At 42.3% G+C, this 26,978-nt stretch overlaps 1 long non-coding RNA gene across 3 annotated transcripts in view; it reads right to left on the reverse strand.

Annotated features, from left to right (window-relative positions):
* LOC309966089 overlaps positions 1 to 26,978 on the reverse strand; it is a 198,599-nt gene that overhangs the window by 21,696 nt on the left and 149,925 nt on the right. The window contains exon 11 of one of the 3 annotated variants that reach the window (XR_014326431.1): positions 7,086 to 11,704. The exons of the other annotated variants lie outside the window; for them this stretch is intronic. This is a non-coding gene — a long non-coding RNA (uncharacterized lncRNA). The remainder of the gene's footprint in view (positions 1 to 7,085; positions 11,705 to 26,978) is intronic. 3 annotated transcript variants of the gene reach the window in all.

Genomic DNA, 26,978 nt, shown 5'->3' on the forward strand with positions numbered 1-26,978 from the left:
GCAGAGTGAAAGGCAGCACTGGGCTGGGTGGGGCGTGATGGTGCTCGGGAGGTGGGCAGAGGGGTAAGGCTGGAGGCGCTGCATGTTCAGAGGGAGGGTAACAGGAAATGGCCCGGCGGGTTTGGGAAGCAACAAGCTGAGTCTTGCTGGAGTGTAAAGGCGAGAGGGGACAGCGGCATGGGAAAAACTCAGGTTCTTGAACTTTTCTTTTTCCTGAAAATCCCTCAAATAGGATGCCTCTTCTGAATACTGATATTACTAGAGTATCAATTTAGATTATGTTAAATTTTTCCGGTATAGCTATCCTTCCATTTCAAAGCACTGGTTGGCTAGACTTCTAAAATACTATCGCATCATCATCCGCTACGAGCAGAATATTTAGAACAAAGGTGACACTGGACCACAGGATGAGTCTCCCGGAGGTCGAGGAGGGAACATGCTCTGCAGGCAGCTAGTCAGCTAATACGCTTCCTGTGAGTAAGGCTTCCCCCTCTGCGCCGTCTCAGGAATGCCCTCTCATTCCTTTCACAAGGAAGTAACGGCTTTACAATTCTAGCCCTAGATCCAGAGTCTGGTGAGCTTCATCGATGGTCTTAACAGCCTGGAAAGTATTATTCAAAGAAACTGGGGGAAAAAACCATCCAAACAAACAAACTGTCTTCCCAGATTTCTGAGGAAGGGGTGAATACTGACTATATTTAATGCTCTAGATTAAAATCAAAAGTTTAGGATAAAGAAAAAAAATCCTCTATATCATCTAATGAAATCAACTTATTCTGCATATAGGAAATTGAGGCTTGGATGGGGGGAAAAAAGTACAAAAATTAAACCACGGTTAATTTCTAGCGGTGACCACGGGTGAGTCTTTTAACGCAGGTTGTGCCTTCTTCCATCATCTACTTGTATGCTGCACCAAGAGGCAGACGCGGTAGGTCGGTCTGCTGTTAAGACATGGCTGCAAACCCATCTCTAAGCTGAGATGCTTTCAAGCACCAAAAACTCATGGGAATTTAGGGTGCTCATCATTTAGGCTGGAAAGAGGTGACTAAGCTCCTTGACCTAAGGTTTATTTGTCCTGATCACTCGCTGTGAACCAAGGCCATTCAAAGCCAAACGTTTAGCAGGGCAGGTCTGGGACAGGCTGCCCTGGGCAAATCAGCCTTCATGCTGAGGGCTCCGGCGGCAGAGCCTTATGGCAGCCACTCGGGAACGTGGCTGACTCCGGCAAAAGCCTTCTCTCAAAGCCCACTGCGGCCCAGCCAGCCCCCTTGCCAGCTCTGGCAAGGCCCACCCACCACAGACTTACACAAGCATCTCGGTGTCTACTGAGTAGCCTTTCTATCCCTTTCTTCAATGTCCTCTTCAGTTCCATCCGAAAAGAACAAAAAGCAACTGTACTGTAGTGGAGGACGGAGCCCTTAATAGAGAATGATGTTTGAAAAACAAACCCATCGTGATGTGAATCATCATCATAACGCTGACCAATCAAGCCATATCCATGAAATTAAGAGAAACCAAGCAGTTTCTTTTGGTATCTATTAGGATGTTCACTATTTTACTGTATTAATATAAATTGCTAAAAGTTTCCTGGAAATCAAGCCTACAAGTTAGAGAAAAAACAGAATGAAGGAAAATGTCTTTGAGCCCAGTTTTGAATTCAAATGATTCAGGAGGTTTAAAAGGTATCACATAAATAGATAAATGATAAAGGAAAAAGTGCTAAAACATTAATTGCAGAATCTAATAGGTGTATATATGGGGGTTCACTGTAAAATTCTTTCAACTTTGCTGTGTGCTTGAGATTTTTTATAACAAGATGTTGGAAAAAAAGTATTTTCATATCTCCGCTCGGGTGCTAATATCCACCAAAACTCATGGACTCCTACAGCTAGATATAACAGTACAAGGTCTTGAAATATAAGAGAAGCACCAAAGATTAACTGGGTAAATGCAGATGACTCAGCACACAACGTTGAGGGATCTACTTTGTGGGAAAAAAAAAAAATTTGGATCTTTTTCTCACACTTCACTTCTAATTTGGTGGATTTTACATAAAAAATGTTTCTCTAAATTTTTAATTAGATGAATATTTTCCAACTTCTGGGTGGGAAGGAATTCCTAAGCCCAAAGTAACAGAAGTCACAAAGAAAAAAAAAAACAGACAAAAATCATTTCATTTTCAGCTAAATAAAATATAAAGGTTCTATATCTCAAAAAATCATAAGCAAAATTAAAAATCCAAGAAGCTGGGGAAAATATTTGTTGCAAATATCACACGCACACGTGCGCACGCGCGCACACACACACACACACACACACACACACACACACACAAAGACTACATAAATTACAGAACAGTTCAAATACATTATAGAATAATTACACCCCAACAGAAAAGTCAGTAATGGACATGAACAGAACATTTATAAAAGGAAACAATGGACTAATAAACACATAAAGAAGTTAAACTTTACTGACAGCCATTAAAAAATGCCACACGCCTGTCACAGAGTGGGTACTCATCAAACAGCTGTTGAATAAATCAACCAAAAATAGGGCTTCCCTGGTGGCGCAGTGGTTGAGAGTCCACCTGCTGATGCAGGGGACAGGGGTTCGTGCCCTGGTCTGGGAAGATCCCACATGCCGCGGAGTAGCTGGGCCCGTGAGCCATGGCCGCTGAGCCTGTGCGTCCGGAGCCTGTGCTCTGCAACGGGAGAGGCCACAACAGTGAGAGGCCTGTGTACCACAAAAAAAAAAAAAAAAAAAGTCCAAGACGCATGTATTTAAAAGGTTAATTACTGTCACAGCAAAGGAAACCTTCAACAAAACAAAAAGACAACCTACTGAATGGGACAAAACGAAAAGACAATCTACTGAGTGGGAGAAAATATTTGAAAATGGTATGACTGATAATGGATTAATATCCAAAATATATAAACAGCTCATATAACTCAACATCAAAAAGACAAACAATCCAGTTTAAAAAATGGGTAGAAGACCTAAATAGACATTTTCCCAGAGAAGACATACAGATGGCCAATAGGCACATGAAAAGATATTCAACACACTAATTACTAGAGAAATGCAAATCAAAACCACAATGAGGTATAACCTCACACCTGTCAGAACAGGTATTACCAAAAAATCTACAAATAGCAAATTTTGGCAAGGATGTGGAGAAAAGGGAACCCTTGTACACTGCTGGAAATGTAAATCGGTGCAACCGCTATGGAAAACAGTATGAAGGTGTCACAAAAAAACTAAAAATACTACCATATGATCCAGCAATTCCACTCCTGGGTATATATCCAAAAAAATAAAAAATAAAAACTAACTGAAGAAGATACATGCACCCCAATGTTCATAGCAGCACTATTTACAAAAGCCAAGATATGGAAGCAACCCATGTCTATCAACAGGTGAGTGGATAAAGAAGATGTGGTGTGTGTGTGTGTGTGTGTGTGTGTGTGTGTGTGTATACATACACATATATATGTATACATACACATGCACACGTGCGCACGCACACACACACACACACACACACAATTGAATATTACTCAGCCATGAAAAAGAGTGGAATTCCGCCATTTGTGACAACGTGGATGGACCTAGAGAGTATCATGCTGAGTGAGATAAGTCAGACAGAGAAAGACAAATACTGTATGTTAGTGGAATCTAAAACAATGAAACAAACAAATGTAGGGACTTCCCTGGTGGTCCAGTGGGTAGGAATCTGAGCTCCCAATGCAAGGGGCATGGGTTTGATCCCTGCTTGGGGAACTAGATCCTGCATGCATGCCACGCTTAAAAGATCCCGCATGCCGCAACTAAGACCCGGAGCAGCCAAAATAAATAAATAAATTTTAAAAATAATAATAAGTTTTAAAAAAATAAATGAATGTATGTAACAAAAAAGAAACAGACTCACAGATTTAGAAAACAAACTACTGAGTACCAGTGGGGAGAGGGAATGGGGGGGAGGGGTAAAACAGGGGTATGGGATTAAGAGATACAAACTACCTTTTATAAAATTATTTTGTAATAACTTTAAATGAAGTATAATCTATAAAAATGTTGAATGACTATGCTCTACACCTGAAACTAATATAATATTGTAAATCAATTAAAAAAAAAAACTTCTCAGGAAAATTCTAGCCAAAATACAATTAAAAGTTTTATACTAAAAAAAAAAAGGATAATTATTGTAATGTAAAAATAGCTTTTAAAAAAATGGAAGCAAACTGAACACCCCCAAATTAGAGAATAATGCACCATTATTTAAAAACATTTTAAAATGTTTTTAAAGCAGTTTAAAGCATGTGGAGAAGATGTGCATTTAATGTTAAGATATAAAATTGCCTATACAGAATGATGCTGATCTTGCAACTGTGTGTGTGTGTGTGTGTGTGTGTGTGTGTGTGCATATTCAGGAAAATACTGGAAGGAAATCAATATACATAAATATTAACAGAGCTTTGGGTGATGGAATCAGAGGTAATTTTTATTTCATCTTCATCTTATTCTACTTTTTTTAAAAAGTTTCATTACAAGTTAGTCAGAAAAAAATTTAAATACCATATAAACAATTTGGAAGAGTGACCCCACTGCTTTAGCAACAGGTCTCCACACAAGTCAAGGCCACCACCGACTTCGAATTGTTGCTGCTAACCTACATTGCAAGGTCCACACCCATAAAAACCGCCTTCCGGCCCGCGTGGGCTCTTACACCTCGGCCTGCTCCATCCATGTCGCCTTGTCTTCCCCTCCAAACCTTTTTTCCTCTCGGATTTCATTCTGTGGTGATCGATACCACCTAATAACCTAAGCCACTAACCTTACTTCACATTTTCCCCATCTTCACCTCGCTAATCTCTCTGGACTCCACAGCCATCGGTGTCCGTCCAGGGCAGCCCTGTGATCTTTCTGAAGAGTACATCTGGCCTCGTTACCCTCCTAGGTGGACACCTTCAGGCAAACACGGCACAGCGCATTAGACCCCTCTATCAGTGATTGCTTCTGCTTCACCTTCTCTCATCATTCCTTTCCCCACAGCCTCCACCATACCACCTATTGCTCTGAGCCTGTGCCTACACTGTTCCTCCTGCCTGAAGCCCTCACCACCACGTCTGCCTTCCTGGTCCAGCTAACTCCTTGAAGGCTGTCCCTTACGGGTGAATTCAGACACCGCCTCCGCTGGGAAGACTCACGGATGGTGGCTGAGTGTTATGAGGTCCTGCGGCATGTGCTGTTTTCTCGCCGCCAGAGCACTAATCATACACTGCGAATCTGTTTTTGTACCTTTGCCTCCTCTATCAGATCATGAGCATCTAGCAAAGGAGGCCCTCAGAGCTTGTAGAAGGAATTAATAAATGTTTCCACCGTCTAAAACAGAATTCCCTATTCTCATCTTGAAAGAGATCCCAGAGATTTCATAACTTCTCTCAGCCACCCGTTTACTTTATCATCTTGGCAATCGAGATTTTCTTATCTATTAATCAACAAAGAAGTGTATTTATTATATACTTTATGTCTTGACGACATCTCTTTGGTTTTATTTGAATTTATTTGCTCTTGCCAAAGCTATCACAGAAGTGTTACAAGTGTCCCTACACAGGACAGCCATTTAAAGGACTGCAATTTGCTGAAAGCAGGCAGTGTGTTACAAAGATAAGTCAGACTGTTACTACTTAAGAACCTTTAGCAAGAAATCCTTTAGCCTTTTGGGGACTAAAACCTCTGGTTACTTTCTCTTTTGCTAGAAGGGTATATAACTTTCTGTTGCTTGTATATCGGAGCTCTTCACAATTACCCAAAATCTTTTTTCAAATGTGACTCAGATTGGACATAATAATGAGTCTGACTAATGCAAGTCTTATTTTCTTACCCTTTTATGTCATACTCCTTTTAATACACTCAAGAATCATGTCTATTTTTTTCCACAACAGCATTACAGTACTGACTTAAATTTAGTTGACGGCCTATAAGGGCTACATTTTCTTTTTAACGGCGTTTTTTTGTGTACTCAGCTAAACTACCTTATATTCATCCCCCCCCAGCAACCACAGAGAATGACTTCTTTCCGACTTGGATGGCTCCTCTTTTAAATTCTAGTGTTTGCTGGGAAGCTAGGGAATGGCAGAGTCATGGTGAGGTCTTGCTCTTGGCGGGGCCCTTAAGCGGGGCCCGCGGATGAGCCCCACTGTGGCTGCAGAAGCGCCGAAAATGCGGGCAAGTGTCTGCGTATGAGTGTGGGAAGAGGAGTCGTGGCGTCCATCACAACCTCAAAGGGGTCCAACACCCTGGAAAGGGTGAGAGCCCCACCCTAAGGCACTCAGACATAAAGCAGTAAATTGGATAAACAGCGCCAGCATGACCGAATCAACTCTCTCCTCATCCATCTCCAAAGAGAATGCGCAACTCTGTAATAATTATGCACTAAGCATCTGTTGCATTAGTGAAGAACAGAACTTGAGGGTGTGATTTGGTGGACCCATCGTATATGAAATTATGCAGAGGCCGTAATCTAACACTTTAAATACCAATCACTTCAAACACCCTCAGCTTCTGCCTTTATCCAAGTACAGTATACTTACTTTGTCCTCTTTTGATACCTTTAGCTGATTCAATAAAACTTACTTTAAAACCAAAACATCAAGAATCAAAAGTTTCTCTGCACATAAATATTCTGTTAGTAGCCAAAAATATATGCCTTTCATGAACTATTAGTAATTATATTATTTTTGCTAGAATATACTGCTACCTTCCATACTTGTGTTTTAAATAACATTACCCAAAAAATCACTTAATTATGTCAAAATCGAAACTGCCTTCATGTCATTAAGTTGCAAAAATCTATTCTGTCAAAATATATCTTAAATCTTAACTTTCATTGCTGTCTACGGGTTATGCTATCTTTTCTAACTATCACTGCACCTAGTGTATTTTCTACAGGTCAACATAAAACGTAGCATAAACGTGCCAGGAAAAAATGCTCTTTAAAGCGTTTACTTGGATTAAATGCCCTTCAGAAATTGAGAAGCAAACACTAGTAAAAATCAGAAACTGCTGTCATCCGTACTCACCACTGAACAGCCACACAAAGGATCTCCAAGCACAGGCTAGACTTGTCCTGGAAGCAAGGGATTGAATTCCATCAGGAGAACAAGCAAGTAGAAACAGCAAGGGGCAACACTACCTTTCTCCAGCTCATCTTATTTGCAGACACACAGACTTTGGAATCCTCCAGGACTAACAATGAAAACCACACTAGGTTGTTTTCCCCAATTCCTATGAAATGAGTCAGTAGGTCAAACAACTTCTCCGCTCAGGAGAGAGAACAATTTCTGAAGCTGCACTCACTGTTTCCAGTAACTGGATTCCCTCTCTTTGCCCCCTCGATAAAAGTGCTGCCAATAATCCATGGAAAGCCCACCGGGTTCTGGGTGAGACACATCGCAGATACTGCCAGAAGGTCAGTCTTTTTCATGGGGTAGTTTCCCCTTGTGAATAGTCAGGAGGACAAAAATCCAGTTAGGAGTAACACGTGGATGAAATTTCTTCACTTAAAAAGAGTTGGCGTAACTTTTTCTCTGTTGAAACCGTGTAGTCATTTCTTTCTTTCACACAAGAAGATGGAGTGATACTTAAAACACAGAAGAGAAGTAACTGCATCTCTAAAAGCCCCCCACAAACTGCTTCCTTCTGTAAAACATCTTTTCTCCCTCCAAAGGACTAATATATTCAAAAGATTCAATGATTATGCAATTAACCCATGCTCTGAAAAACCTTTCACAGGCTTCCATGAGTCCAGCAGCTCCATCCATTAAATCATACAAAGCAGAAGTATTTAAGAGCTTGCTAGCAGTCCTCTGAATCCATGACTCAAGAGGACGAGCATGGGGTTAGCAATAATCTTCAGAATCTACCACCTACTCACCGCACGTAACATTTCTTGTAGTTAGCGACCTTCTGCGTAGGAGATCACCAGCTACCGGCAACGAATCCGTAATTCCAAGGACTCACACGTTCAGGCAAGTATATGGATGTGTATCTCTAAATACAAGTACAGAGATCTTCTGTGACAGTGCGTCAGGAGGAGACTGGAAATACTTTTGCTTTCTGTATTGAGAGTACTTTCTTTCCTTTTAAAGAGGAAGTTTCGTTTTGATCTTGAGAAATTCTCTCTGATAAAACCACCAACTGAAAACCTGCCATTATGAACGAGGGATTTCACAACCTTCATTCCAAAAAACTGTGGCTATTCATTTCTGGAAGTGATTCATTGCAAAAGAATCGTCGTTGGCGGCGGAGGGAGCACTAATTTTTAGAAGACAGCCCGCCCTCTGAGAAGTGAGCAGAAACCTCAGAAACGGCGGCAGCCACGTGCCTCGCTGACCCCCCGTCACAGCTCCCTGAATCACCATCCACCGAGATGACGCGCCATGACCAGTTTCCTCTTCTAACTCCCTCAGTACACAAAAACCCTTTGGTCTGTACACGCTGAATATTCCCGGACTCTGGCAGAAAGGTTCAAATAAATCTGGGAGGAGGGCAGCAGCACTGTCAACCTGTCAGCGCTCAGTTGCTGGCGAGTAACCAGCATACGGATACTCACTTCCTGTGAGTACTTCTAAAAGAGCTTATGATATTTCCTTTGGAAAAAAAAAAGTGGGGAGGAAAGCAATACAGGGAGGAGAAGTAACTCCAACAAGCATTCAAAGCTAAAAGCATGCAACGTGATCACTGTTTACCAGCCACGCCTAATTTTAATTTGGTTTTTCAACCCCTGTGTAATTAAGACAGCCAAGAGAGAACAGCATCAGGAGAAAGAAAAAAAAAAAAGACATTTCACAAATGCTTAGACCTTCAGTGCGCGTGACCAGAAAAGTAATTTTAAGATTCAAGTGAACCAATCTGAAGCTGTTTAGAACATTAACCCTTCAAGGAAAAAGAGCTATTTTCGTTTGTCCCTACATTTCAAATATGGAAATCATCTTCCCCACTGGGTGCTGAGACACTGAAGACACAGCCTCTGAGTGCCATCCCCGGGGTTTGGGAGAAGAGGGAACATTTTCAGATTTGTCTGTGATGGGGGCAGAAAAACACCTATTTCTAACACCCCCTCACATTAACAGTGACCACGTGATTTTCGCACCAAAGCGCCCCTTGAAAACCGACCACGAAGGGCTAAGATGTGGCCTTTTGTATTTCTCTTGGCTTTAACCAAACCTGATCACTTAGAGAAGAGTAGAATTTCTTGATAACTGGGCAAACTAAGAAAAATTGCTTTTATCCCATCTTAAGGAGCAGCAGTGTGACACAGCTCATTTTCTGAAGAGACTTGTAGACACTTTGCTAAATGAGGAGCTTAAAAAAAAAAACCTGTCCTTTATTTTCAGGCTGTTTATGTGCTTCTGTCTTGGGTGGGAATGGTGGGGTACGGGAGCAGAGGAGTTCGTGCAGGCAGAAAGAGAAAAACACGAGCTTCCACTTAATGGGACTGAAGAATAAAAACAAACAGATCCAACGTGTTCACGTTATTTGTTACACGGCACCGCTCAGCCCTCAATTTCTAACGTGGTGATACCTTCTACCCCAGCTCCTGTATTGCTCATTTTTGAACATTCAAGATAAACATAAAGAATACATGTGAAAAATTTTAATAAAACCGTCTGTGTTTTATACTCTGGAAGGAAATTTTCACGAATGTGAAATGTTTTCACAATTTTACCAAAACTGATACTTTAAAAAGAAGAGTATGGAAACCATATGCATGGTGTGAATACAACCTTCAAATTGAGGATGAGTAAAAAACAGCACCAAGAGATGTCCTTAAGGATTTGATTCAAACCAACAACACTACACAACAGTCATCCCTCTGGCCTCACTCCCAAGACCTCATCATGAACTTGCTCAATGTAAAGAGGACCTCTCTGTATGATGTCTAAAGAACAGGAACCCTAGAGGGAGTGCAATTTTAAATATCTACAGCTTAAAAAACTCCTATTGAGGGCTTCCCTGGTGGCGCAGTGGTCGAGAGTCCGCCTGCCGATGCAGGGGACACGGGTTCGTGCCCCGGTCCGGGAAGATCCCACATGCCGCGGAGCGGCTGCGCCCGTGAGCCATGGCCGCTGAGCCTGCGCGTCCGGAGCCTGTGCTCCGCAACGGGAGAGGCCACAACAGTGAGAGGCCCGCGTACCGCAAAAAAAAAAAAAAACAAAAAAAAACAAACTCCTATTGATACTGAGCTTGGTGAATGATTAGAGGCCAGACACTTACTCAAATGTTAGAATATCTAATTTCCCCTCCCACTGTGTCACGTTCATACACATGCTCCAAGTTCTCAAAGCTTCTGTGCAGTTTGTTCCTGTTTCAGACTGTGCCTTATGAAAGTTCCTCTTAAGTCCTGGGTGGCCAATGCAGAGGTTTCAAAAAGAGAAAGGAAAAGTAGAACAAAACAGAATAAAGATCATAAAAATACATGCGGGGACAGTATGGAGAATATGAACCCAACCCACGTGGCCACTGCTGAGAAGCTGTCGCCCTCTAGGAACTCCTGTAAGTGGGGGAGGCTGAGGGGACTATTTCTAAGGGTGGGTATTCAGAATGTGATTAAGCTACAGGGGCTATCCAGGTCCTGCTCTAATTTGCTACGCTGTGGATATCCTGCAAGCCCAAGTTCACAGAATCAGTGTTTGCTCTCCAGACCTCTGGGCCCATTGTCCCCCCATCCCCCGCAAACAAAACAAAACCCTGTCACAAAGGTTCTTCACAGTTAACGTTTACTCAAAGTTTCCTTTTAAACAACGGAAAGGAGTGCACTCTTTAGCGGCCCTTTTATAGAAACGTTGGGGTGTGGCCTCACACAGGAAGGGCACCAGACCCAACGCGGGAAGTCAGGAGGCCTCGCGTGGGGTTCCGCCTCTTCCCCCGGTGATGCTCTGCTCTGGTCCAGATCACCCAGCCTCTTTCAGCCAGTGTGTCCATGGTGACAGCAACCTGACTACAAGGGCCGGTTTAGGCACCTACACGGATCTACTCATTCGATCCTCACAGCAACCCTACAAGCTCAGTTCTTCGGATTATTCCCATCCTACAGATAAGGACACAGCCTCAGGGGCTTTACGGGTTTGACCACAGTCACACAGTCGGCAGGTGGTGGAGCCAGGGTTCAAAGCCAGGGAGCCTCACCTTGATCACTCTGCTCAGAGCCTTCCATCAGCACGCCCGCCCGCCACGCCAGGCTGTGATGCGTGTTAAGTAAAGCCGCCCTGAAAACTACTACTCGAGGCAGATTTTTACTCATGTCACATGCAAATATATTCTCCGCAGAACTGAAAGAAAACTAATGACAACTAAGTACCGCTAACTCTAACACATCAGTTTGTTCTCTGAGAACAGCTTCATATAATTTGCAAACTACCTCTTTGCAAAATTTGTGACACTGAGTTTTTGAGGCAGAAGGGATCTAGAGATCCCTTCGATCAGAATGGTGGAGTGAGGATCCCCGGCACAGAGGCAAGGTTTGCCCCTCCATCACAAGGTGCTGCACCATTGCCTCACAGCCGCCCGGAACCGGGAAGCACTTCTTGAGTATTATTTTGATCTGTCAGGCATTCATTCACTCATGTGACGCGTGCATGTGTAACATCAGTCCTCAGAAATGTGTCAGACATTTTCTTCTCACTACACGCCCCTCAGGCTTTAAGAAGAAAAGAGAAAGATGAGGGAAATCAATCTTTACGTCCTATTTTTTCTTCTTCTTTTTTTAAGTCAGAGAAACACAAAGCCTCTATCAAAGTTCTCCTATGATGAACATAACTGAAGTTCTATCCAATTCTTTCTTTTCTTTGTAAACTTGCTCATATGCAGACCTGATGTTAAACAAACTCTCTTTCCCATGTGCTTACGGAACGTGGAAACCAGAGGAATTGGAAGCTGGGGCCTCCTTGGCTTCGATGGTGATTGATAATTTGGTCATTTACTCTTGAAGGAAAAAGTAATTTCCTACTTAGGGTATTCAAACTTTTCATGCTATTTATTCTATAACGTTTGGCCTTATTATATTCACGCAGAGTTTTTTTAATGGTTCCGTGTCATATTGGGTCACAACGAAATACCCGAAAATACCTCATCCTAAAACAAAGACATCTGTTGACAAGAAAAGTTAAGAAGAGAAAGAAGTAAGACCACATTCTGCTTTTATTTCCCCTTCAGAGAGCAAAGATTCTGGGAAATTTATGTACGTTACATTTATAAGCCGGCACTTTTCCCCCCAAAGATTTATTTGGCATGAAAAGTTACTTCCTGTAATCATAAAATCAAACGTTATTTACTCCTGTCATAACCATTCACATACTTCCTGTCATAAAAACTTGAACTTGGCTGGAATATTAAATAAAACATGCAAAAAACTACAGGTAGGAAGTGACTGTATAAATATATATTATGCTAAGTTCATAGTCCAATCTAAGAAAGGGACGAATCACCTCTTCTTGGAAAAACTAGTATTATACTTTATCATCTTGGCTGACTAATCCCACAGAATGATCTTGGAGGGTAGAAAGCTTTCTCTATTTGCTGAGCTCAATCAATAGTTTTAAGGTGGCTTCAGGATGCCTCCCAGGGGTACTGTATGTGCCTCGGGCTGCAATGTTCTTGAGGAGTTCATGGCCCAGAGTTAGAATCGTGAAGAGTCAAAAACTCACACTGGGTAGATGCGCACATTTTAAATGCATGCCCACATTTTTCTTTGATGGCTGCATATTTCTAAAAGAAAACAAGCTTCTGAATTCCTAGGCTTCCGTGTGTCTGGTGGGAAAAGCAGAGCCCGTGTACACACACAATGATAGAAGAGAGTGTGTGTGAGCAGATTTGTTTACAAAACAGGGCCCAGCAAAGTCTGTCTCTCCATGCCACAGCAGGATGCATCCAACAAAACAAACACACAGACACAGAAGAATCTATGAGAATAGCTCTTCTTTCTGATGAAGGTATAACAGTCTGTAATTATAACTGAGCCGTAAGTTAGAATGTGGCTTAGTCCTGAATGGGGAATATGTCAGAAAATCCAGTTTAACACACGCATGCGCGCGCACGCACGCAGAGGTGTGTATACTTCTCTACGGCACGATGGTTTCAACGGTCCTTCTTTGGCGTTAGAATCTCAAAGTTATTTCTTCACACAGGCGTCTTCTCCTACCTTCAATCCTACATACTTCCATCTGGACAGGGTGGTCCTTTCAAACTCATCAGGAAACAACAAAACCAACAACGTCTATTTGTCTTAGCTTAATTAATTGTACGGCCACAGGACCACGCTTGAGAACTTGGACCCTAACCCTTCTTCAGGGAGCAGAGCTGAGCCCATCGGTCGCCAAGTCTAATCAGCGCTTGTTTCCAGTGACTGCTGCCTTTGTCCTCTCCCGCCCATTCCCGATTCAAAAAAATATGTCGGACCTTTATCACTTTGTTCCTGGACAACTATGACAGCCTTTTTAATTGTTCACTTGCCAACGAGCAACTGCGCGGCAGAAGAACACAGTAAAGAGCAGGAAGATTGGGCTCTGGGTTGGCCTCCGCCAGATGCAGACCATGTGGTCCTGAGAAAGTTATGTGGTTTCCTTGGAACGTGGTGTTCTCATCTACAGCATGAAGAAAATGGTTATCAAATGATATGATCTAATCTGGGACACACCCAGTCACCAAATATGACCTTCTGAAACTTAGTTTCCTCAGGTAAATGCACACCTTAAAAATGTTCAGTGACTTGGCTAAAGTTTAAGTTCTTCAGCCTGAACTGAACGTGAAAGTCTCATAAAACGTACGGCACCACACAACTGCAACAGTGACCCTAACAGGGATCATTTCCTGAGCTACATGCACTATGCATGACCCAGGAATTTTGTATATGTGGGCTCTAATCCCCATGACCACTCCACAAGGTTGGTTTTATGACTCTACATTACACACCAAGGATCTGAGGTTCTGCGAATAACTCACCCAAGGTTATAAAATCTATTAAGTGCCAGGAATGGCATACAAATCTACATGTGGTTGATTATGAAGCCCACTAAGCCATACTGAGTGCTTTAAATGTACCATGTAACTACTTGAATGATCATTCTCTGAGTCCCTGTAGTTACCAGGATGCAAAAGGAAGCACCGATCATCAGAATATAAACAACAATGACAAAGTGATCACTTAGTGTTAACATCAGTATCTATTCCTGCTCACTTTCTTGGCTGCTCAGTACTACAGAATAAAAATGCAAATACAGTGTAGTTCACTTGTAACAGAAACTGCAGTTTTACACATAGCTGATAAAAGTGATGCTGGGGAACTGCGTGAGTCACACACAGTCACTGACAAATAAGGATCAAAGGGAGTTTGAACAGTTAACAACTGAGGAAGCAAAAGTCAACAGATATGATTACACGAGAGGTAGGCTCTTCAAGAGAATGGCTTGTGTGTCAAAAGATTAAGCGAGGTCCTTGGGGAAATTAAATGCTTCTAACAAAAATCACCCTCTTTATGATTCTGTCACAGAAGTGAACAATCTTTGGTCTAAAAAATAGCCTATTGTTTCATCATAGTCCAAATTTCTGTTATATAATGTAAAACAAACTGAGATTCAACTTTTTTTAAACTTTTCAAGACTTAATCCCAATAAAATCTTTTTTAAAATTTTACTGTTTGTTTAAAATATCTGATTCAGTTTTAAGTCAATTGTCTAAAAGTAACAGTTTTCTCGGAGCGGTTATCTTCAGATAACAAGGACCTCTTGAAATGGGAATAACAGAAAAAGGAAGAATAAAAGAATTACTGATATGCAGATAGTAGTGAACAATAAGAGAACTAATTCTCCAGCCCACAAATGGGAAGTAATGCCCTAGGTTTCCTCTCATTTCAAGATTCTCAGGCTTACCCAGCCCAAAGCACCCATAAAGAAGACCTGCTCATCAGCTCCATGCCCCGGTCCCACCACTGTATCTATGGTGGCATAGATACGGCATTCATATGGCATCAGGCTAGCCTCTGGGCAAGTCTGATTGTCTAGGCAAAACTAGACCGCAGTCTAGTAAACTGTGTAAATTCTAACTTTACAAGATCCACTCCACCTATTCTATCTTTATCTAGTTACCTGAAGATCTCTAGTTTTTTCCCCAGAAGACAAGAGTTTATAAACTGGAAGAATTTTGTCTTATGATAATTCAAGTTATAAAGGCCTCAACGTGTATCAAGATCCCGCCTGACACGTGTATATACACCTCTGTATAAAATTAAATGGTTTTGGTTTCTGCAAATATCCTTCAATCAAGCGTTCAGAGAAGGGTTGTTTTGAGAAAGATTTAATGGGATTTGTAACATAAAACCTCAAAAGCGTATTATTGACTTAACCAAGACAACGCTGGAATACAAAATGTGATTGCTGTGCTTTTTCTCGTAACTGTCATGTCCGCCTCCAAGAATCTAATAAAATAATTTGTCTCTGATGCCAGAGAAACCCAAGAAGGCACGCCCTAGGGAGACTGAGTCTTAAGTCGGTGAATTCTGAGGCATGTAAGTAAGCGATCAGAACGTTATTAGTGAGCTTTTGGCCTTGCAAGATTGTTGTCTGCTGTAGGGATCTTGGCTTGTTACTAAACAGAGAGCGGTTTTGTGATACTTTGAAATAGCTCCTTCTCTCTGAAAAGCAAGAGGTGTTACTCTTCATAAGGAAAAATCCAGAGCCTGCGATCTACACCTTATAGTAGAGATTCTTTTTCATATACATGCAGAGGCTATACAAGCACAAAAATGCACCGTGAGAAGTGAATATGTAAGTAAATACAAGAGCTTTCTAGAATTCAGAAATCTGAAATTGGGGAACAGGGTGAGCAGAAGTGGGATAGGAAGAACCAGTGGCAGTTCAGCGGTTTTGAACTTCTGACTGTGATTCCGGAAGATTTTTAACACAGCACTGGTTTTCCAAAAAGGGTTTTGTAGCACTGACCCCAAAGGCCAAAGGCAGCACATAATGCCGCTGTTGCAGTGTACGTTAATGAAGGCCATTGTGAACGATATGCTCTCTTTTAAGACTACACAGAAGCTGCATAAGCAAGCAGATAATGCAGAGCAATGCTGCAGCTCCATTTACAGTCCTCGGGCGCAGTGAAGCCTGGGCTTCAGAAGCTCAGGGTGGAATGCTTGCTTTGGAGAGCATTCAACGGAGAGCATTTGGTTTCCTCCATTTAACCAGGTCACCCAGGCATGGAATGCACAGCTCTGCCAGACAGAGAGCGTTGTGGATGCCTGAGAAACAACGGCTTGTCCAGGCTACTGATGCGAAGAGAGGCCACGGTTTCCTTTTTCTCTGCTTTAAATGGCAGCCTTGACGTCACAACAGCTAGGAACCGCTGGAGGGACAAATAAAAAGGCTCAAGCCAAGAGTGCCCTGCTCTGTTGCAGGGCCATTTTCATCCCGTTCTGGTATCTTCTGTGGCTGCAGAGAGTCAGCAAGAGCAGAGGTGAATGGCTGGAGCTTAAAAACAGAGGCGGGCTCTGGGCTGATAAAACAGACCTTTGACCATGTTAATCATCACCTTCAAGAAACCTGGATGAACTTCAGCTCTTGCATGAAGCTTGTTTCTGACCAAGTGGACTCCCCAGGGAATGCCTGGAGTGATGTTGTTCACGGTTCAGACCTCTGCATTTTCCCCGAAGAGCTGAACTTCCTGTATTTCAAAGCGGACCTCTTCTAAGAGGGACTGCCACAAACGTCCTGAGAGAGGCAAGGAGCTCAGGAGAGCAGGCAGACAGTTTTTGCAAGAGACTTATTTTCTTCTATATAAAAACATCCTTTAGGGATTTTATAATTTAAGTTCAAGCAATTAAACATGCACGTTTAGCACCCAACTGCAGGTGTTTGAACAAATGGGTGAAAAATGTTCAGATGGCTGGCAGGCAGGCTTAATTCACCATTATCTAAAATGAGTTGTCTGTCTAAGTCATCACAGCAGTTTGAAAAGCATGATCTTTCATGTTTCAACCTTACCTCAAAATTATAAATTATATTTAGCTACGTGAGTGTCGGATCACTTATTTCCATTATAAATGCAATGCTAACTGTAGACATACCGGGCAGTCTGCAGGCAGGATCTGAAAGCATCATGCCACTGCTTTCATGGAACAGAGAACAGCTTTCGGTTGCCACATGTTTACCCAAGTTCAGCCCTCTGCCTTTGAAGCAATAACAACTTTCACCAAACCCCAACCCTAGCCTAAAACCCACAGTGCTCGGGGTCCTTTGGGACAGCCGAAGCTCGAAAACCAGGAGCTGATGGGACGTCTTTGAGGTGTGTGTGTTGTAGCAGCACAACACACAGAGGGCAATGGAAACACCTGCTCTTATGACGTCTGTGCTCGTATTTAGAAGTTCAGCAGAAGGAACAACGCCTCTGAGCTACTTGGCCCCCTTTATAAGCTCTTTCTTTTCTTGATTTTTTTTTTAATATTTATTTATTTGGCTGCACCAGGTCTTAGTTGGCAGCATGCGCATGCATGCTCTTAGTTGCAGCATGTGGGATCTAGTTCCCTGACCAGGGATCGAACCCGGGCCCTCTGCACTGGGAGCATGGAATCTTAACCACTGGACCACCAGGGAAGTCCCTCTTTTCTTAATTTGATGAGCACTCCCAAAGCATAACTTCCCTGTGGGTCATCGGATCGTCTTGTTTCAAGAGAATAATCTGCCATGAAGATATACTCACTTTCAAAGATAAAAGAGGGTATAATTCTGATATAAAATTCTCCTTTAAGACCTCCTACAACAGAACACACCCCTTCTCGCCTTCAGGTTGTCTTGAACATCTCTCAACCTCTGTAAGTATCTGAGGCCTGTTTTGCAATCTGGTCTTTGGACTCAAATGATCTTTACCTGGGTAGAGAACAAATTCCATGCCTTGTTTCTGCTGTTTAAAAAAAAATCCAAGTATCTTCAGTGATTAAACAATGGAGAAGATACAGCAAAAATTATTTGTTAACTGCATTTTCTTTCAAATGACGGTTATGCTCAAGAGGTGAAACTTATTCTAGCCTTACCCTTGTTTTTATTTTATAAGAGCTTTTTATAGTTTAAGAACTGTAATTAAATTTCCTCAGAACTGATTTATTAAACTTAAGTTTTCAAGAAGAGAATGATGGGATTTCTTAAACTATTAAGTTTCCAAAAGGAAGACAAATTATTTTTATTCTAATATAAAAGATGAGAGACTGAAAGGGAAAATTTTTTCCATCTGTATTTTGATTAGAATTTTTTAATGTTCAAATTCTTGGTTCTAAACCACAGTAAACAACCAGTCATTCATTAAGAAGCAACTATTGAAAAGGCGATATTTAAAGGAGAAAAAATAAAACATGATGTGATTAAAACCCCATGCACGTCTTCACTTCAAGGCAAACGCTGTGCCCATCTGGGTATTTAGAAGGTGCCAAATATCATTGGGATCTAGATTTAATTCATGTCATAAAGAAAGTACTGTGTTTAACTTGTTTACAAAAGACCTAGAACCTCATGGAAATGATGGTGGTGATATGGACATGAAGTGAACTCAACATTAAAATGAGGTACTGATTTTTAAATTATTTAAATATACAATCAGTCACAAACATGAACAAACTTTCAATGATCTAGTGTTCTACTCCTAATGAGAAAAGGTAATTTTAAAGATAACCTTCAGCTTTAATAGGTTTCTGCTCTAATTTTCTCCTCTGTTCGGAAATCTTTAAAGGTTAGTCGGTTTAAAAATCCTGGCTGCTTTTAGTCAGAAGGGCCAAAGAAGAAGAGACAAGGTCTGTCCCGAGGGGACTCAAAGATGGATTGTGAGAATTTAAACCCTGGACATGTTACCTGAACTGAAAGCACTGTCTTTGCTCGCTTTAGTGGTGAGACTTGGGAAGGACCCGAGCTCCAGAGCCCTCTCTTCAGGTGACAGGAAGTACGAAGTGCACTGACCCCAGCAGCTCCCAGCACATGTGCAGAGATATCCACGTTCAGCTCCCAGCACATGTGCAGAGGTATCCACGTTCAGAAGTTAAGCCTGAGCTGGCCGACCTGCTGGCCAGGGTGGCCACCCTCAGCGGGGCGGTGGCTTTCCTTCCACGCTCTCTTGCCCACTGAGTCTTACATGAACAGCAGACCCGATCCCTGATTTCAGTCTAAGGACACTGATGGGAATTTTCCATGAAATCATCTTTAGGAACAGACAGCTATCATAAATACCACAGAAATGAGCTCTCCCTTTCCAAATTCCTCTGAAAGCGGCAGAGAATATGTACAGCCTTGTTCTAAACTTATTTGTAACAAATAAAATAAAATAAAATAAAAGCTTCTCCTCCAGGTTATTACAACTCAACCAACAGTCATCAGCCAACCCTATAATGCACACATGAGACATCGGTTTTCACAAATTGTCTTTTGTGCTTGTTAGGAAAAACTAACTTTCTATCTATCTATCTATCTATCTATCTATCTATCTATCTATCTATCTATCTATCTATCTATTCTTTACCTATATGGAAACAAACTCATAATACTAATCTCCAACAGTGATTCCGTAGTAGGTAGCTTTATAAAACCAGTCCCCCCCCCCTTTTTTTTGGCCATGCCTCGTGGCATGTGGGATCTTCCCCAACTGGGGATGGAACCTGTGCCCCTGCAGTGGAAGCACGGAGTCTTAACCACTGGACCACCAGGGAAGTCTCTAAAACCAGTCTTTATGCTTATAAATCTACCCTCCAATAGGTGACAACAGAACAGCTCCGTCACTCTCCTTAATTTCTAATATGTACACGGAGAGGCAAACACAAGGTTTTATTGAGACTCTTACTGTACATGCTTCTTTTCTTCATAGCACATCATAACCTGCAGTTGCCTTTGTGCATCTGTACACTGCCTGTTTCTTCCACTAGTCTGTAAATTCCATGAAGGCAGGATTAGTGTCTGTGTTTTCCTTATATAAACACCGTGGGATGGATGGAAGGAGGGTGGAGGGTGGGGAAGGGGTGGGGAGGGAAGAAGAAAGAAGTAGTAAGAGGAAGAAGGGAGGGAGGGAAGGAAAGGAAGACAAGAGTTGCAACAGCAGCTACACTGGTTTTAGCAAAGACAAGGAGTACTTCTTTTGGCATGAAATTAAAATTATTATGTATGTGACACGGAGGCACAAAAATAAGGAATAATTAGCTCCTAGATCTTTCATGTTTTATCTGTACAACAGCCACTACAGCAGGTAGCTCTGCTCACTGACTTCTCAGCTTATCTGTTTGTAAATACAGAGCTATGTTTCTTAAGTGAACAGTTTAAGAACTGTGACCAAGGTCCAGTACTTCTGCCCTTTTTATTCATTCAACATCTCTTGGAAACACAAAGCCCGATTTTAACTTTGGATATATCCATGTGAAGGCAGAACTAGCTCTCAAGCAACTCTTCTCATTTTTACCACCTACATAGAAATGTAGCTTCTGGTAAAGGATTCCTCTCAATGAAGAAATCATTTACCAATAATAAGCAGGGTCACTGGGGGCAGAGGACAACATCAGACCTGACAGCTAGGAAGGCAGGTAGTGTCACTAAGAGGATGCTCGAGACCCCTCCCGTCACCTGGCTCCAGGGGGAGCAATCCAAGGAGTCCTTTCCCCACGCAGCACGTCCTGTGAGGGTGTGACGGGCACGGTCATCAACACAGGACTGTGGAGGGCTCGCCTGAGTTTACACAGCCTGTGACTGACAGAGTCAGGATGCAGCCCCAGGTCTTAAAGGCCGCATCTGCTGCCTCATCTGGCCGCCAGGCTGCTCACTGCGCAGGCTCTGAACCGGCAGGGCCGCAGGAAGTGGCAACAAAATCATCTGCACCACAGAGAAAGTGTGAACACAGACAAGCCCAAACCGATCATCATAGTTTTGAAGCATCTTGTCTAGGAACAGTTACCGACAGGAAAGTTAACCTGCTGAGCCAAGCGCAGACCTAATCAGGTCCGTTTTTGCCACGAATGCCTAAAGCCCTTCTTTCAGGGAAGAGACGAACCTCGACTCCCATCATCTGTGGCCGCCGTGGGAATTACGAGAATTAAAAGAAATAACGCATGCCCTTGTGCACCTTAACGCTGTGGGTCTCCTGCGAAAACTACATTCAAACCCAGCTCCCATGTGAACACAACCAGACCAGCCTTGGCAAGTCAGCTTTCATCTTGTTCAATCCTTTCTCTCAGTTTTTCTCTATCAATTTATCATAAGTGTTATCGGTTGAGGGTCTACAATACATCTAGCATTCTTCTGATGACAAAATAAAAAAAATCACTCCCTGTACCCTCTGCACTCAAGTACTTTATGATTCAGATTTTGTTCTCCCTTCTGGATGCCTATAATTTCTTCTTGACTGACTAGGGTTTAGAAAACATGGCACGTTCACAACCGTAGGGAGTTAACTGCACGGCACCCATCACAGAGCAAGAAAGGCAAGAAAGGTGTTAGCTCTGACTGCTGGGCTAATTCACCCGGGTCCTGACCTGTATCACCAATGTCCCAGGAATGTAACCTTCCCCATCACACCCCCGATGGCAAGCAGCCGTGACATGCTGATTCTGTGGGTAGGACGTCATGCGTTCCAGCTTCATTTGCAAGAGTATTTCCAGGTCCAGCTGCCGCCTTGTGGCCACAGCAGAGGTCCTGACCCCTTCAGCCAGCTCCACTGGGAGATGGAATCAAGGCCAGCGATCTATGATCTAATCCCAGTGCCAAGGTGAGCTTGTCAAAGGCCCTGAGAGCAAATTACGTTTTCCCTGCCTGGGGCTTGGTTTCTATGCTTTAAAAAGGATTCTCAGTATTTAGTGCAGTAAAATTAAGCACTTTCAAATTTCTGCCAGATCCCCTGGAGAAATACGGTTTATTAACAGAAAACAAATGCAGTGCCTGAAAGGCAGGAGACCCGGATCACAGTCCCTGGCCCACTACTGATTCACTGGGTGGCTTCAGGCAGGGAACTTAAATCAAGTGCATCATTTGAAACGGGCACAGAGTGGACACTTGGCATGTGGGCAGTGTCCTGTGAGGTCTGAGGCTGGTCCAGTGGCGCAACTAAGTCAGTGCAGACGAGGCCCTTTGCCAGGGCCCAGGGCCTTGAGTGCTGTTTTGCAGCTGGCTCAAGGTGGCCATGCTGAAATGTGACCATAAAATTTTTGAAAGCTTGAAGCTGAAGGAACTGGTTGAAACCTGTCCTTGAAATGAGGGGCAGTCCCACATATTAGGTAAGAGCACAGCTTTTAGGAGCCAACTCTGTGGATTCGAATCCTGAGTCTACCATTTTCAAGCTTTAGTTTTCTCGTCTGTAAGGTATGAATAAATACCATCTACCTGTCACAGGCTCTTGTGAGGATTAGATGCATTAATTCTTGTAAAGTAAACACTAGGTGAACATTAGCTATTAGCTAAAAGTTAACAAGGTATTAAAATCAAATGTAATAATTTATTAAGTATATATTTTTTCAGCTTCCAAAGCAGATTTATAGAGAGTTCCAGTTGGAATGAATGAAACTCCATGAGAGAGGTAATAATAAAATACCTAACCTTCTACACCCCTTTAGAGTTTGCAAGACACTTTCCCCTGTTTTCTTTGAGGTTCATATTCTCCTCATTTATTCTTTTACAAGTCACACTTCAGCAAAGTGACCAGGCAGACTGGAAAGACCAGAAGCAAAAAGAAAGATGAAAACTTTTTTTTAAATAAAAATCTCAATCCATAGGTTCAATAGCATTCCAGAAACGGCTGGAGAAATAATGCTTTAAAGGCCATCTGCATGCTGGTATCTCCATCTGAGACCTCTCCCCTGAAATACAAACTTGATTATCCACTTGCCAAGTCAACATCTCCACCGGAATTGCAACAAGCATCTCAAAGTCAACATGACTAAAACAGAGCTCCTTCTTTTTCTCCCCTCTCCCCATCAACAAGATAATGGGTGAACTGTGATACAGTCACACCTCTGGAACACTGCAGCAATGTATACAGAGGAACTGCAGCTATACTCCCAACAACATGGGTGACTTTTATAAACATAATATGGGGGAAAAACATAAGCTACAAAAAACTACACATGGTGTGACACCATTTTTTACGTATCTCAAAATACCTTTAGCAACGCACATTTGTGTGATAAGATTTATATGTTTGTTTAAAATAAATCGAGAGGATTAAAAACACAAATTTCAGAATTGCAAGGAAGGTGGAGAATAGTGGGAAGGAAGTTCACAGAGAGATCCAGAAGCATCTGTAATGTTCTAGTTCTTAAAGTAGGTGGTGGGTCACTGGAGTACATTTTTTAACACTGTGCTTTAGAGCTTACGTGTATGTTATGCATAATCTTTTGTATATATCAAATAATCAACAAATTAAAAAGACAGAAATACAACCTGTAAAAATGAACTGTGCTGAACGTTATACTTTAAAACAAACTAAGCAGTGAAGGAGAGTAAATCTTGCTAAAAATATGAAGAAATTAATGTATACTAATAAAGTTGGGTTATAGAATATAATTATTTTTACAAGGATGAATAAAACACATATGTAATACATGGATCAAATGCCAAGGGAAAAAAATGACTAGGTTTAGAGGTCAGAACATATTTACTTATCGGGGATCTTTTTTTGCTAGGCTTTCTTTCTTAAAAACAAAATGGATTGATTGATATTACTTGTTTAGTGTTCCCTGTTTAGCAGGTGGACGATCCAAGGCTGCTAAGGATGAGAACATCTCCCTGTCCTGCCCGGGCTTGGGTCTCTCAAGGCTCTTCTTCCAGGAGAAGCCCAGCACCTCACCTGGTGAAGGCCCGTGATTGTGGAGTTACCCTTCTCTCCCCCGTCAGCACTGATAGCGGCAGTTTATTGTAGACAGACTTAAAATATACGCTTTCTTTTTTCTAGAGCATCTAAGTTGCAATTCTTAAAATGAACACAGCATCAGAGTCTATTTTCGAAGGAAGTGACCAAGCTCAAAGCAGCACTAGGCATGATGTGCCTTGTTTATTTATCTGTTCGAACAGGCAATGAAACAAAAAGAGGCCTGTGTATTTCTTGTGCTTTTCAAATAGGAACTGGATCTATCTGAATGGCCAGGGAGGAGAAGACAGTTTGATTTAGATTTGGCATGGCTTTAGGGGAAGAAATGTCTTTGTAACTGGTCCTAAATATTATGGCAACTTGGACTGAGTCAGTCTCCAAGGGAGAAGTCCCCACATGTTATAACAGAAGCCAGTGGGCTTGGCAAGGAAGGGAATGAAGGAATTACAATTAAAGCAACACCATTTTTCCACCATGGCGAAGATTCGCTGGCCAGGACCATGGCCTGTCCTCCTTTTCCATGGCTGATCAAACTAAGCACTGCCCTTTCAGATCAGTCTTTATCATCATATTCTGAAGAACACTAAATGCTGAGATTAATGTTAATTTCTAGTGAATTCTTAAGGAGAACTTTTTCTTCCTCCTTACTAAAAAGAAAGAATAAACGATTCAGAACAGAGATTCAAAAAGAGGAGTGCCAGCAAAAATTCTGTTAAGGTTGACAGAGTACATCTTTCAAATATACTTATTGATTCTGGAGCTCCAATAAGATAAGACTGTGATCTGTTTTGATACATGCTTCCGCCCCCCCACCCCATTTAAATTTCTGAAAGTTAGATTCTTGCCTACCTGTCTTGCTATTTTAACTGGTCATTCCCAAACATAAACTGCCCCACTCTGAAGCTTTCCAAAGCTAAGAGGAGGTGAAGTCTGGCACAAAGCAGGCTGTCAGTGAGCGCTTACTGAGTGAATCTGCATTTCTGCATGGCCTTGAGCTGGATGTAAATTCTAAGGCTTCTTACATTAACAGTAAGTTTTCAGTCAACATCATCATAACTTACTGTTTCCAAGAGGAAAAATAAGCTTATATAAATGGTACTGAATACAGTATCTAGTGTTCATTTATGAGAAGCAAAGGAAAGGAATTTTGAGGAAAAAGTGAGACAAAATATAAATACAAATCATACAGCTTCATTTTACAAAGTGCTTTTCCAAGTATACCGCGTATTTCACTGAAAAAGAAAGGAGACATATACGTTTGTGAGATAGGTAGGTGACAAACTAAGGGGTATGTGTGTGCATGTGTGCAAGACCAAGAAAGCATGAGAGAGACACAGACAGAAGGAGAGACAAAGAGGAACCTGGAATAATTAAAGAAACAGGGAGTTTAAGGAATGTTTTAAAAATACATAATTGATGATTCCTTAAAAGCACCAGAATTCCTTAGATGTTGCCCTAGACCAGTGTGGCATACCAGCTATGAAAAGTCGGTCCTGAATGCTAATGACAGGGATGTATACAGTACCATGCAGATTTCTTTTGGGAAGGAGAGCTACTGACAGAGCCATGTAGCACTGACTGAAGCCCAGGCTGATAGGCTCATCTTGAGGAGAAAACATCCTCAAATAGGTGCCTGAGGGCTAAATCCACATGCGTCTGTAATACCCTCTCTCCCCATCCCCATGGCTATTTGGGAGTGATCTCAGAGAACAGAGTGAGTCCGTCAGTCACTCAACATATATGTATAAGAACCTACTACGTGTCAGGTACTGCACTTGGTAGATGCAGAAATATGATGATGAACTCAGTGAAAAACAAAGTTCCTGCCCTCATGGACACCAGGGAGCTGGCGGCAGAGGTACAGCAGAGTGACTGAGAACACGGCTGGGGTCATTAGATGAGGTTTAAATCCTGCCCTGGAAAACACCGTTTAACTCCCTAATTATTGCTTTCTTTATATGTAAAATGGGATGATAATGTTGAGAAGATTCCAGGAGATCATGTTTGTAAAGCACTTAAAACAGTCCCTGGCACACTAAAGGCCCCATAAATGACAGTTACGAGGGTTACTTCCTCAGAGAACTGAAGGCCACCCACAAAGAAGTTTGCCATCTTCTTCCCCAGAACACACCCCAAATTGTTGGACAAGGAACTAAGCCACATCACCACTTGATCACATTTCTGTATGACTTTTGGCAAATCAGGTAGCCAACAGTGTCACTGAGCTAGACAGGAAAGTCTAGTGGCTAAAAATATACCCCAGCAAGAATATACCCCATACTGTTGCTATAATGGGAATGTTTTCTGTTTCTCAAGGAGGTAGCAAGAGAGTATCACTGGAAGGCCTCTTGAAAAATCACTTAGAGCATTTCTCTTTTAAAACAAGCCCTGGGCTTCCCTGGTGGTGCAGTGGTTGAAAGTCGGCCTGCCGATGCAGGGGACACGGGTTCGTGCCCCGGTCCGGGAAGATCCCACGTGCCGCGAAGCGGCTGGGCCCGTGAGCCATGGCCGCTGAGCCTGCGCGTCCGGAGCCTGTGCTCCGCAACGGGAGAGGCCACAACAGTGAGAGGCCCGCATACCACAAAAAAACAAAACAAAACAAAACAAAACAAAAACCCTACGAAAGCACCACTAACCATGATGAAGGTTCTAGATGATGGTTCCAAAGGGACAGATGAGAGGCTACATTCAGGACATCTTAGACTGAGAGGCAGTAGAGCAGAAGGGTTAGGAGCACAGGCTCTGGAGCCAGGCTGCCTGGGCCCCACGCCTGGCTCTCTCACTCACCTGCTGTGCAGCAATGACCATGCGGCTCACTGGGGCTCGGTGTTTAAAATCGGTCACAGGGGGTTAATATCAGTCCCTATCTCATTGGGTAGTTGTAAGAATTAAAATCACTAACATCTGTGAAGCAATTATGATAGACCTGAGCCCTAGAAAAATAGTCTATAAATGTTAGCAATAATTATGCCTGGCAAACCCAGTAACTTTATTATGCTGCTAATAAGCATGTGAGAGCCAAATAGCAAGAGAGCAACTGAACCACACCCGAGGAGTCGGGAGTCCTCTCCTTGGCTCTCACATCTTCTTTCTGCATCACACTG

The sequence above is a fragment of the Leucopleurus acutus genome, assembly GCF_964270905.1.
Source record: "Leucopleurus acutus genome assembly, chromosome: 9".
NCBI classification, from domain to species: Eukaryota; Metazoa; Chordata; class Mammalia; order Artiodactyla; family Delphinidae; genus Leucopleurus; species Leucopleurus acutus.